This window comes from Sinohyriopsis cumingii, chromosome 14 (genome assembly GCF_028554795.1).
Source record: "Sinohyriopsis cumingii isolate HCF-2022 chromosome 14, ASM2855479v2, whole genome shotgun sequence".
NCBI classification, from domain to species: domain Eukaryota; kingdom Metazoa; phylum Mollusca; class Bivalvia; order Unionida; family Unionidae; genus Sinohyriopsis; species Sinohyriopsis cumingii.
The window spans coordinates 63,588,863-63,602,209 of NC_142974.1; positions in this window are offsets into that span (position 1 = coordinate 63,588,863).

The window sequence follows — 13,347 nt, forward strand, 5'->3', positions numbered from 1 at the left end:
AATGATTTTGCCATGGTGCTTGGGGCACATGTGATGCATATTATCATTATTATGAAAGGATTCGAGAGGGATTTTTAAAAAAAATTGTCAAACCAAATACCAACATGGAAAAAAGTCTGCATTGGAAATGAGGAATTATTTATAATCATATTTCATATATAAATACACACAATGGTTTTAAAATGATGACAGTATTTGCTATGCTTGTGAAAGTGTTTAATGCAATTTTATGCTAATTGTATGCTTATGTTCGAATTGTACACCTTATTGGAGCCATTATATGTTCCACTGCATGTTGCTTTGTTTACAGTCCAGCCTCTCAAAAAATGCCAGTAAACCTATGACAAGAACTTCACCATACACTGGAAAATTCAGTGCTGATAAACAAATGTAGAGAATAAATAGTAAAATTAATTGTGTTCTAGGTCCTGCCAGGGCAGTATTGATTAAACTTTAAATTGGTATAAATGTTTATTATTAATGATAGACACATGCAATTTTCACATCTTGTTCATATTGACTGTAAAAATTAGAAAATATATAATTTGAATCTTAAAAATGTAATTTAAAAAAAAAAAATTTAAACAAAATTAAAAATGAATTTTTCCCCCATAAATTCACAGAAATGGTATCTGTTGGAGATGAAACTCATTATTATTAGCTGCAATTTCTACACCATATACAAGTTGCAATGAAGGATTTTTTCAAAGCCTGTCAGCAAAAATATCTTTAAATTCTGTGCCAGCACATACATATACTAGTGATTGCAGAACATGGACAGGAAATTTAACATCCAATAGATAATATGGCCTATTGTGATATAGGAATCCTGAGACAAACATATGAAAGGAAAAGCATGCCCACAGACTGGCATTAATTACAAATTAAGATTGCATGATAAAGTTGAAATTGTGATATGTAATATTACAGGTATCATGATATGTCTAATACACTCACCCACATCCATATTGAATCATGTCTAACATGCATGGATGGATGGATGTGTTGAGTAAGAAGGAGAGAAGAAAGAGTGTGGTCTTTAATTTACTAGACCATGCTGGTATGACAGTGCTGTCTTTAATAACTTCCTTCCTTCCTTCAGCTAGTAAGTCATTTCATCTTATTTTATTTTATAATTTTTCAAGATTTATTTATTTTGTTTTTTGATTTCTTGTTTTTGTGTCTTCATATTCTGAGGAAAGTGTTTTGACCTCTCCATAGTTCTTATCAGGCGGTTGTAAGTAACACAACTGCACATAACATGTGTTGTTACCTGCGGATTTCCCCACTACAGTTTTCTTTTCTATACCATGTGTTCTTCATGGTGTAATTTTGCTCATGGAATTAAGATAATCTTTTCTGTCTGCAGTGTCCATTGGCTCCCGCTAAAGCTGTGCATAGGAGTGATTGCCCTTGGAGTCTAGCAGTCCTTTGCAGTAGTCAGACTTCCTATTGCTGAGTCCTGTACCTTAGATGGGCCTGTATCATATTTCCTTGTCTTAATAGAATATGTTACCTGGTTTGTGGACACTTATGATACGACTGATGGTAAGTGCAGTCTTTATCCATTGTCTCCAGTGATCTCAGAGTCTTTGTTGAAAGTTTACCTCCCAATTGTGTTACTTTTATTTTCAGTGATGATCCCAGGCTGTTATTGAGTCTGTGTATTGCTGAATGCACTCTTGCCTCAAAGTTTCTGGAATAGTTAACATTTTTAGGTAATGAAACACTGATTGATCTGTTCACTGCCTCACATTTCTGTGTGTTTGTAGCAGTCTTTCTACAACATCACAGGAGAGTTTTATTTTCAGAACTTTTAGCAGGATGTTATTATCATTTTCTGTCATGTTGAGATGAGTCATTTGATGAGGGCCCAGGTATGCTAATCATATCCACCAACTGTTAGTACTTCTTGCCCCATACACCTTTGAATAATGCCGACATTTTGAGCAATCCCCTGAATAACAGCGCAGAGTGGCATCCAATACTTGAGGAAGTTGACATTTAAGTTTTGTAACATTACCACTATTGTCCTCCATCAGTTGTTTGAAGATTAAACTGCAACGTGCTTTAATGTCTTGGCTGACAATTTTCTGTTTGAGCCTTTTCCCTTCTCTTGTTCTTATTCCTGGAAACATGTTTTTACTAAATATTTCAGAATTACACCGTTTGAACTGTAAATTACCCAAATGGATGGGATCCGACAGTCTTTCTACTTTCCACATTGGATGCAGAATGGTGTAAGCATTTTGGAAGCCAGCAGCAGCCTGTGCATCTCCATTTGTTGTTGCATGTCTAATGAGAATCTCTTGCAGCACAAACTTGTTTCCCATTTCTCTTGCCATTTCATACTCTGAATGTGGTGCAACTGGTGACAGATTTGCTGTGCAGTCAACATTAAGTTACCTCCTGGACATTGCACATCAATATCTTTCCCCTTCTGCCATGCTCCAGTCCAACACAGCTTGTTCTCTACTGTAGTCCCCACAATGTATTGCTTGTCTGTAACAGTTTCACAGGCAATTCCAACAGCTTGCGATGAACTTTGATCAGGTTTCTTTTCATGTCCAAAGCTAATGTCATATGTATCTTGCATCAAAAGCAAGATTTATTTGCTCAGGATACTGAACACCACCCATGACATTAACCTGTCTGACTAGTTTCAGCTTGTCTGTTATATCCATTTCATTTAGCTCCACAGTAGTGTTGCTCCAAAGTTGGAGGCTCTTTGCATAGATGTTCTGCTAGGTCCTTCTCTTGTTCTTATTCCTGGAAACATGTTTTACTAAATATTTCAGAATTACACCATTTGAACTGTAAATTACCCAAATGGATGGGATCCGACAGTCTTTCTATTTTCCACATTGGATGCAGAATGGTGTAAGCATTTTGGAAGCCAGCAGCAGCCTGTGCATCTCCATTTGTTGTTGCATGTCTAATGAGAATCTCTTGCAGCACAAACTTGTTTCCCATTTCTCTTGCCATTTCATACTCTGAATGTGGTGCAACTGGTGACAGATTTGCTGTGCAGTCAACATTAAGTTACCTCCTGGACATTGCACATCAATATCTTTCCCCTTCTGCCATGCTCCAGTCCAACACAGCTTGTTCTCTACTGTAGTCCCCACAATGTATTGCTTGTCTGTAACAGTTTCACAGGCAATTCCAACAGCTTGTGATGATCTTTGATCAGGTTTCTTTTCATGTCCAAAGCTAATGTCATATGTATCTTGCATCAAAAGCAAGATTTATTTGCTCAGGATACTGAACACCACCCATGACATTAACCTGTCTGACTAGTTTCAGCTTGTCTGTTATATCCATTTCATTTAGCTCCACAGTAGTGTTGCTCCAAAGTTGGAGGCTCTTTGCATAGATGTTCTGCTAGGTCAGTAGCTGCAAGCAAGTATCTAGCCTTGGTGTTGCCCACTGGTGTATCTTGCAGTCCAGCTTGAAACATCATATTTACAGCAGCAGGATTTGGCCCAGGTCTATTTGTTTTTATCTCATCATACAACTTATACTCTGGTGACTTAAAGCTGCAGTTTTTATACATCATAGTATGCTTCCAAGCAAGTCCCCATTTTATTTCATTAGCCATTAGGAACTCTAGTCTCTGACATATGTTGACTTGATTACCATGGTGATGAATGATATTATTCCACATTTCAAATTTTCTTTTCATGCAGATGATATGTATCCCATCATGCTCATTCAATTCTGTCTCTTTCAGGTCCAGGTTTTGCTTTGGCTGATGGTCGTAGAATTTTTGCAGGCCCAGGTGTGCCATTACAGTCTGGTGCCTGAACTGAATGGAGACCCCTATTTCTTGGCTTTCTCACTGATATGAGAGAGAACTTGTCCGCATCCATTCTTTTGGTGACTGGAACAGATGCAGCACTGGAACTTGGTAGAGTATCATCATTCAAATATCTGACTCCTTTGTTATGTGGAATATTTCTTTGTTATGTGGAATATTTCCAGGTTTAAAAAATGTTGTCTTCCTCTTCTTGTACCCTTTCATGGTTTCAGTTACAATAACTGCATGTAAAATACAAGGAGTATTCTCTCTCTCTCACTTATATAACTAGGAACAGGCATGCTACCTTGGTGTCAAAGAATTCCACCAACTCTTCAATGCTACTGGAAGCCTAACATCTGAGGGGTCCTCCCCTTCATGCGAGGAAATGATATCATGTCCTTGGGGGGGGGGTTGTATCCCTAGCTAACATATTTAGATTTCAGGTGTTACCTTTTAATGACTGGTTTAATTGCTTCACACCTGATTAGAAAAACCATTGATGTTCATAATAAAAGAATGGAGAAACTTTGCAATAGAATAAAATTTGTCAACTTCAGTTTTTAATGTATCAGTTTTCTATTTGAATTTTCTTGGAAAGTTTAAAAGTCAAGTTTAATTTCTAGTAATTTCCAAATTGGTGTTATGACTAAAAACTAATTACAGTTTATTTGAAGTGTTTATCTTGATTAGCAAAATTACATTTAAACTTTAAGTTTTGTGCATTTTTGACAGTCAGTCATTTGGAATTGGCTTTTGCTTGTGTTACTGTGTAAACAAATGTAGAGACTATATAGTAAAATTGTGTTCTGGGTCAGCATGTTGAAGATGAAATGGAAATTAGGCAAGTGTTAGTAATCAGCATAGAAGAATAAAAATGAATATTGAGATTCTTGTGAATAAAAGCAGGAAGGGACACAATTTCATTTATCGGACATCCCGTGTCAATTTGGGTATGTCTTGTCATGGGCGATATGATTGCCATCATCATGTGAAATGTGAAACAAATTCAAAGAATTATGTCAAGTTGAGAGATAGTAATAAACCATTGAGCTACATTGTGTTTGGAACTGAAGTTTGTGCAATTGTAGTAGTGGTAAATAAGGTCTAAGTGTACTTTACAAACTTTTCAGATGAACATAATGTTTACCGATGCTGCATGTTTCAAATATGGAACTTTTAAATATGTTTCCCAAATTTACAGTGGCAGTTTATGATATTTTGTTACACCTTACTGAAAACTAGTCAAACTTGTGGAAACAAATCAGCTGTCTTACTGAGACGGTATCATCCAGGTTGGCAGGTCTGAATCCAGCACAATTAATTATGCAATTCTGCACCGTAAGTCAGTCATATTCCAGTTCCGTGTTCTTGAAGTCCCATGAAAGTGGTGCTCTGGTTCTGTCTTCAGAAAGCTTTTTAGGAAGTAAAACTTGAGCTCAAACTCAAAATCAGATATAATATTGTAAAATCTGAACTATTTATGGCTGACTCAATTATGTCTTGTAAACAGGAAATTAAAACTATCATGAATTGATAGTATTGTTGAATAAATGTATTGTAAACAGTGTGACCTGATTGAATTTCCCCCCAATGAAAGTGTACATTTACTGCTAGATCTAATTGTTTTCCCCAATGCATGTTTTTGGAATATATATTCGTTATTGAGACTGGAAACTCTGCATCATAACATGACCAAAACCTCATATTAGAAATTCAAGGAACTTTAAAGACACTAATTAATTATTATTTAATTAGGAAATGTCAAAATGTCCAGGCTTGGATCGTGACTTAGCTATTATTCAGGTTACAGAATATTTGTCAACATTTTCAGGTTGGGACCCCAACTTGGTTTTTATTCAAGTTACAAAATATCCAGAATTCCACACTGGGATTCTTACTTTGTTATTATTTTGGTACACACACCCCAGGCTGTTGTTATGATTTAGTTGTTATTCAGTTAGAAAATGTCAACATTTCCGGTCATATTTAAGTGATTATCTCAAATTTCTTCCTCAAATTTAGATTTTTGCATAATGTGCTGACTGTTTGGGTGATAGCAATTAATTGTTCACAGATCAGGGCATCAAATACAGTTATATTATTTTAATTTCTTTTGATAAGAGCCTTGCTTTGTTTTTGAGAAGCTTGGAAATCCTCAACTTGTTTTCAAGTGTTCAGTTTTACAACTATAGTACAAGTCACACGAGTCATGTAAGAGCTCATACTGATATAAATTAAAATAATAATTTTATTTTTTAAATTTAATTGTAATATAGATATACATGTAACAAAGTTTATTCCTTCATGATGTTTGAGTGATCTACACATTAATTGTCAAAACAATATTCGGAGGCAAAAATTATCACTCGCTATTGACTTTTACAGTTGCAGTTTGACATTACTCTGAGTCAAGAAAGTTGTTATCGAAATAAACCATCACTATTGCATGGGAAATCACGGTATGATCATATGAACAATAAGATGCATCATCATTGTCATTCATCAACTGTATGGATGTTCATCTATGAATGGGATAGAGGAGTAATATACAATATGTTTAATGTTTAGCTTGTACATATGACGTTTCTTCAGGGTGCCCCGAGTGGTCGACTGGTCTAAAGCGCTCTCCGTTACGGATCACTGCCATCTCACCTCTGTCTGCATGGGTTCGAGTCCCTGATTTGGCTAATGTGGGTATGTGAGAAAGTTTGCCAGTAGCTTCTCGTGGGTCGGTGGTTCTTTCCGGGGTTTACCCTGGTTCTTCCTTAACCATTAATACTGGCCGCCATGTATAGCCTATTGTGTGCTGAAAAATGGCGTTAAACCCTACAACAACAATTCTTCAGAATGATAATTTAGCATGATGTAAAATTTAACTAAAACAAATCAAAATTGACGGTCGTTTTTCGAGTCTTTTATGTGAATGAAGGCACATATTTGTATGGGAAAAATAGGTACTATATACAGATTGAAATAAATGACATGACATACCATACAAAAGCTGTATATGAAGTTACATGATTGCCTCTGATTTATTGGACTTGTGTGCCTTTGGGTTTTTTTGGGGGAGGGTGGTTCCTGCCAGTGTTTTCCCAGGCTTTGTTCATAAATGACAACATTGTGTGATTAAGTTTGTAGCACAACTTCTTCCCAACCGCAGGCATGTTCCCTCTTACATCATGGCATGACCAAAACTGGTAGATCACCCGGCTTGCTTGACTGCCGCAAAAAGTCGAAGTGCATTATCACTAAATTTGCTGTTAAGCACTTTATGAGGAATTTATACAACAATCTTCAATGGAATTTTGATGGACAAGGTGTGAAATATGTATATATATTGTGTAACTACGTTACCATTTATTTCAAACAGTTCAGTTTATTTACCATATTTCAATGAAGATTTGCTATTTACAGTAGCTAAATCAAAGTCAATTGATGTCTGCAAACTACATGCATGTAGGTCAAAGGTAAAGACCACAATTGGTCAAAGTAAAACGTTCTGTATGATAAATATACTTGTACACTATTTACTTTGATGAAAGTTTGTAGACGGCTTTCATTTTAGGTTAAAAAAATATTGATTTGAAGACCAGTTGATTAGAGGTCAGTTTCACAGTGACTCAAAGAGGAGAGATAATTTTTGTATCCCAAGTTCCAGACTGTGTACTTAAGACATTATTGATAGCTTACTTTTAGGGCAATGAAGAAACCTAAAGAAACTGAGAGTCAGTGTGACAGTGTAATGATTTCCACTCTGCTTTAGGTTCTTTACCACAACCATGACAAAATTTACCAGTTAGCTTGCACATACTGTGAGGAAGTAACCTTTTTAACTTTGGTATCAAAGATAACAGTCACTATGACAAAAATAATTGAGGAGGTGTTGCTATTTAAAAACCACATAAAGACACCAGGCTTAGAAGATGTTTTTAATATCAGGATATAAGCAGTAGATATAAGGCTAAGAATGTTACAATGACGGGAATAAGAAATATTTGTTTACATGTATATTATAACCTGTGCAATACGACATGCTTTACCACCAAATATCATGATAGGTATAATACACCACCTTTTACCACTAAACATTTTGCATCGTATATAATACACCATCTTTTACCACTAAACATTATGCATCGTATATAATACACCATCTTTTACCACCAAACATTATGAATGGTATAATACACCATCTTTTACCACAAAACATTATGAATCGCATAATACATCATCCTTTACCACCAAACAGTATGAATAGTGTTATACATAATATTTTACCACCAAACATTATGAATCGTGTTATACATAATATTTTACCACCAAACATTATGAATGGTGTTATACATAATATTTTACCACTAAACAGTATGAATGGTGTTATACATAATATTTTACCACCAAACAGTATGAATGGTGTTATACATAATATTTTACCACCAAACAGTATGAATAGTGTTATACATAATATTTTACCACCAAACAGTATGAATAGTGTTATACATAATATTTTACCACCAAACAGTATGAATGGTGTTATACATAATATTTTACCACAAAACAGTATGAATGGTGTTATACATAATATTTTACCACCAAACAGTATGAATGGTGTTATACATAATATTTTACCACCAAACAGTATGAATAGTGTCATACATAATATTTTACCACCAAACAGTATGAATAGTGTCATACATAATATTTTACCACAAAACATTATGAATGGTGTTATACATAATATTTTACCACAAAACATTATGAATGGTGTTATACATAATATTTTACCACAAAACATTATGAATGGTGTTATACATAATATTTTACCACCGAACAGTATGAATGGTGTTATACATAATATTTTACCACCAAACAGTATGAATGGTGTTATACATAATATTTTACCACCAAACAGTATGAATGGTGTTATACATAATATTTTACCACCAAACAGTATGAATGGTGTTATACATAATATTTTACCACCAAACAGTATGAATGGTGTCATACATAATATTTTACCACCAAACAGTATGAATGGTGTTATACATAATATTTTACCACAAAACATTATGAATGGTGTTATACATAATATTTTACCACCAAACAGTATGAATGGTGTTATACATAATATTTTACCACCAAACAGTATGAATAGTGTTATACATAATATTTTACCACCAAACAGTATGAATAGTGTTATACATAATATTTTACCACCAAACAGTATGAATGGTGTTATACATAATATTTTACCACCAAACAGTATGAATGGTGTTATACATAATATTTTACCACAAAACAGTATGAATAGTGTCATACATAATATTTTACCACCAAACAGTATGAATGGTGTTATACATAATATTTTACCACAAAACATTATGAATGGTGTTATACATAATATTTTACCACAAAACAGTATGAATGGTGTTATACATAATATTTTACCACCAAACAGTATGAATGGTGTTATACATAATATTTTACCACCAAACAGTATGAATAGTGTCATACATAATATTTTACCACCAAACAGTATGAATAGTGTTATACATAATATTTTACCACCAAACAGTATGAATGGTGTTATACATAATATTTTACCACCAAACAGTATGAATGGTGTCATACATAATATTTTACCACTAAACAGTATGAATAGTGTTATACATAATATTTTACCACCAAACAGTATGAATGGTGTTATACATAATATTTTACCACCAAACAGTATGAATGGTGTTATACATAATATTTTACCACAAAACAGTATGAATAGTGTCATACATAATATTTTACCACCAAACAGTATGAATGGTGTCATACATAATATTTTACCACAAAACATTATGAATGGTGTTATACATAATATTTTACCACAAAACATTATGAATGGTGTTATACATAATATTTTACCACAAAACAGTATGAATGGTGTTATACATAATATTTTACCACCAAACAGTATGAATAGTGTCATACATAATATTTTACCACAAAACATTATGAATGGTGTTATACATAATATTTTACCACCAAACAGTATGAATGGTGTTATACATAATATTTTACCACCAAACAGTATGAATGGTGTTATACATAATATTTTACCACCAAACAGTATGAATGGTGTTATATATAATAATATTTTACCACCAAACAGTATGAATGGTGTTATACATAATATTTTACCACCAAACAGTATGAATGGTGTTATACATAATATTTTACCACCAAACAGTATGAATGGTGTTATACATAATATTTTACCACCAAACAGTATGAATGGTGTTATACATAATATTTTACCACCAAACAGTATGAATGGTGTTATATATAATAATATTTTACCACCAAACAGTATGAATGGTGTTATACATAATATTTTACCACCAAACAATATGAATAGTGTTATACATAATATTTTACCACCAAACAGTATGGATGATATAATAGTCTTTGACCACAAAATATTTAGAATGATATAATATTCAATCTTTTATCAACATTATGAAAGATTTGCCTTTTAAAGACCTAGAGCTAAATGGCTGCAGGCAAGGACTTTGTGGTCAATTGTCCATCACTGTCCAGAGTTACACATGCCCTGTAAGTTTCTGCATGCTAACGTATATGCCACAGAATAGACATATATCATTCAAAGTATCCATCTGGCCAGATGTTATAGCATTTGCAATCATGTCAAGGATGAGTATATATTTTTGCAAAATGAAAAGTCAAGAAATAGGTATCAGCCAATGAAAAGTCAAGAAATATGTATCAGCCAATGAAATGTCAAGAAATATGTATCAGCCAGTGAAAAGTCAAGAAATATGTATCAGCCAATGAAAAGTCAAGAAATACATATCAGCCAATGAAAAGTCAAGAAGAATCATAGTAACTATAGTAATTGCTAATCAGTAAATCCCTTTCAAGTGACTCATGTCTATTGTGACATCATGGAAAAGCTATCTACAAATTAAAATGCAAGAAAAATAATCACAATAAAATTCTAATAATTCTTGGATCTCGTCTTTTTAAATCTTACATAACATGGCTCAGAATTTATGGAACCTTTTTATCTAGACCTTATATATTGTTAGCCTACAATTATATCTTTTTTCTATCTTACAGGGTGCATCAAAAATGATTTGAGAGACAACTACTCTTCCAGAGATGCTGAAGGATGAGGTTTACTCCCTCCACTATCACTGCTAATAGGAAGGGGGGAGGGGCTGAGGGGCATGATTGGCATCAAGTAAGCAGCCACTTTAAAAACAAGAGAACTCAGGGATCAAGTACTGAATGTCTCATTGACTATGAAGAAAAAATTTCAAATCTAGAAATCTTGCGTCTCTTGTAAACGAATTTTAGTGGTATGTTATGTCGGTAAAATGGTGCACTTTCATAACTTTGAGTTTACCTAATATACATATATTGTCTATTTCAAGTTCTAAAGAACACTTTTTCTGTTCTAATAATCTGTCATTTATTGAAGAAAGCAAAACTGTTCTGTCATGCAATATTTGTATTGATTATTAACCATAAATTACTTACTTTTTTCTTCTCAATTTGGATTTGTAGAAAAATTGTAAATGGTTAATGCTGACATTCAGCATATCATTGTCATAGAAGTCAACCTTACAGTCTGTACCAGGCACTTACAGTGGCAATATTGACCTTAAGGGAGACAACTCCAAAACATTTAGCAACACCATTTGAAACTTTAGGTCTGTCTGCAACAACATTGGCATAGTTACAGCACACCATCAGAAAGACCCTCCATTATGGGACTGCAAATCAATAGTCCAGAGTACTAACATTGGTTTCAAAGGAAATAAGTCATCAGAAGTCCATATTACGGTTAGCATAGTTTGTAAAGTGTAACAAAATGTTTAATAGTATTTTGATGTATCGAGTAATGTGGTTGTAGAAGTCTGAATGAAACTTGCTTCTCATCTGTTGTTTCATGTATTTTTGTGGCTGTATAATGTATTTGTATATGTATATTGATGTATGGTTTATTTTTCTTTGTGTGTGTATGTATATTGATTTTTTTTTGTTTTGGGTGTGTATATATTTTGGTGATTGTGTCTGTGTGTTTACAAATAAGACAATGGCTACTCTTTTAATTGCAATTAAGGTTTATGCCTATATAGTAATATATGCAATGCAAATATATTCAAATTAAATATCAATTGTTGTTCTAAAACTTAATTCCAAAATAGTTTAACCAAAGTCAATTCAATCCTTATTGTTGAATGCTCCGCTTCTGAAATGTCATTTAAAAACCTTCAAGATGACAATTACTGATCCTATGGAAGTTTCCAATCTACTAAACTGGGTCACGACAAGAGAATTGGGCAGTCATTACAAATAACAGGATAGTGCACATTTGTTTTCAATATATATTGATTTCGTTGTGACATTTCAACATAGCATGTGACATTTGATCCAGTTATTATTGGATCACGCCTTTAGATTAGACCACTTTGGTAGTGTAGAAGTTAGAGCATCTGCCTCGGATGCGGGAGGTCATGGGTTCGATCCCTGGGCAAGTCATGCCAAAGACTTACAAAAATGGTACTAACAGCTGCCTCGCTAGGCGCTCAGCATTAAGAGGTTACTGTTAGGACTGGTCGGGCTGGTGTCAGGATAATGTGACTAGGTGGGGCATCATGCTACATGTCTGCGGCATGATTCCCCAGTGCTAGGCATGACTATAAACTGCCACACTGCAGACATTGTAGCGACATGACTGAAAAATTGTTAAAGCTACGTTAAAAATCCAAATCACACACACCTTTAGACTGACCACGTTCAAAAACTCTCCACATAGTTTAACATTGATTTTGTCTTATGTAAGTCTCAAGGCATGTAAATAATGAAATTTGAAAGGTTTATGGTTACATGAGAATCAACATTAAGTGAATAATTGCCATTTAAATGTATGCAAAGTCACAATCTAATAAAAGACACTTGTTGCTGATATAGTTTTGAATGCCTACATGACCTGTATGAGATTTACTTTAGCACTTGTTTTGTGTTCACCTTATCTGGTAGATCACAAAGTTTATTTTTGCAACTGATTTGGTATATCTAGTTGATTGTTTTTTAAAATGTAGTTCAAACTGTTTAACTATAGAAAACAACACACTAATATCTTTCGCTATGCAACATTATATTAGGACAACTAAGAGATGTACTTAATTTACTCAACTCACAACCATTTGAGTTGCAACTAATTAGTTCTTATTCATTGGTATGCCTTGCATGTAAGTATGCATATTTTCTGTACAACCATTGGTACCTGCATGGAGATCCTTGATGTTATATTTTCTTTCTTCTTACAGTTGGGGAGACAGTGCTAATAAGCTTATGCTTTCTACTGAATTCCCCAATTAAATATTTGTATTGTATTTGACTTTCTATTTGAGTTTCTCAAAAAATAACCTGGTTTAAACTAAGCTTTTTGGTTGGTCGTCTATCATAGCTTATACCTTTTCCACAGAAATGTGTAGGTGTGTGAGTGTGTACGTGTGTCTGTG